Consider the following 1,525-nt stretch of genomic DNA (forward strand, 5'->3'; position numbering starts at 1 on the left):
TTTTACTGACTCTTCCTCTCAACTCGAACAGTCCCAGTCCGACAATAAAGTTGGATTTCAAGTGGTTCGCTGTACTTACCCTCCTACTACGAAGTGTGAAGTTTCGTTGAAGGGGTGGAGACGGGAGAGAAAGAGAAGGAGAGAAAGAGAGAGAGGGGAATTCCCGAAATAATGAGAAAGAAAGACAGAAAGGAAGAAACGATGTGTGGAAAGTTAACGAAAACATAGGAGCCAATGGTGGTGGCAGCTTTATTACTGGCTAGGAGGGGGGAAGGTAGCAAAATCTTCACTCGTTCTTTTGCTGGCACGTTCACTCAAAGGCTCACATCCACTCACCTAATTACACTCACACTCGTAATCCTGTATACATTCATTTATTTTAGCAAACATTATTTACCCTCCCAGTCCATGTGTGTGTGTGTGTGTGTGTATCTGTGTGTGTATCTGTGTATCTGTATTTGTGTGTGTGTGTGTGTGTGTGTGTATGTGTGTGTATCTGCGTGTGTGTATTTTGGTAGGGGGGTGTATGTACACATTAAAAATCAAAATGCAACATGTAACGATTAACGAAAATAACCCTTTTTCCCCGTTTTGCAGTCCTATTACAGGTATTTCATTTTACGACTCTCTACGAATTAGTTCTCCGCTCTCAGCATCGGTCTTCGTCGCACATCTCAGGAGGTAATTTCATAACGAAGCATCCACAGCTTTCCCCACACTCCGTCAATTTACTACTCCACTGTCCTTCTTAATTGCAATGCCAACCAAATATGACATTGTATATTTACCTACAACTCCTCCATATCCCATCTCTACTGGAATGAATCACCGTACAATGCTAATATCGTGCTTCACGCGATCCCAAAACTATCCATATTTTGACCTCTTTTTTTTTACATGTGTCTACTCCGTATTGCTTTCATATTACATCATTAAATCAATTATCAAAACTGTGTATCCGTTCGAATATTAAAATAAGTCAAGGAATCAATTCGTTATTGCAGTATGGCTAGAAACGCGAACATCTCCTTTCAAATCCATTTGTACCTTCTAATCTTTCGTAGCATTCATAAGTCAAGGTCTTTGCATTCCTTTTGTTTACGGTCCTGCATTACCATTTCACGCCACGCAAATAAGGTAGCAATTTGGCATTGGCTTTCATTGCTGATATATAACTAATCGGTGGATAAACGCAATATTTGGTTATGCCACCAGACATACCCTGCAATGGACGGTTTGCATGCTCTCTTTGAATGCATAGCTTCTTTAGCAATCAGCAGTGTTACACCAGACCCATCCCCCAGGTTCTGGCAGAGATGGAACCATATCATCCACCCTGAAGGAATATCCAGGAATAACCTGATGGCTTTATTTTCTATAAATTATTCTACGAAAGCTTCATTTGTTCAGCTGTCACCCACGCAGTTCAATGTTCAAATAGATCTCAACCCCACTTCTGTATTTAATTTGCGAACTTCTATAGTCACAAAATCTCATCTACCTTTTTTTTTTTTTTTTTTTTTTT

This window comes from Octopus bimaculoides, chromosome 5 (genome assembly GCF_001194135.2).
Source record: "Octopus bimaculoides isolate UCB-OBI-ISO-001 chromosome 5, ASM119413v2, whole genome shotgun sequence".
NCBI lineage: Eukaryota > Metazoa > Mollusca > Cephalopoda > Octopoda > Octopodidae > Octopus > Octopus bimaculoides.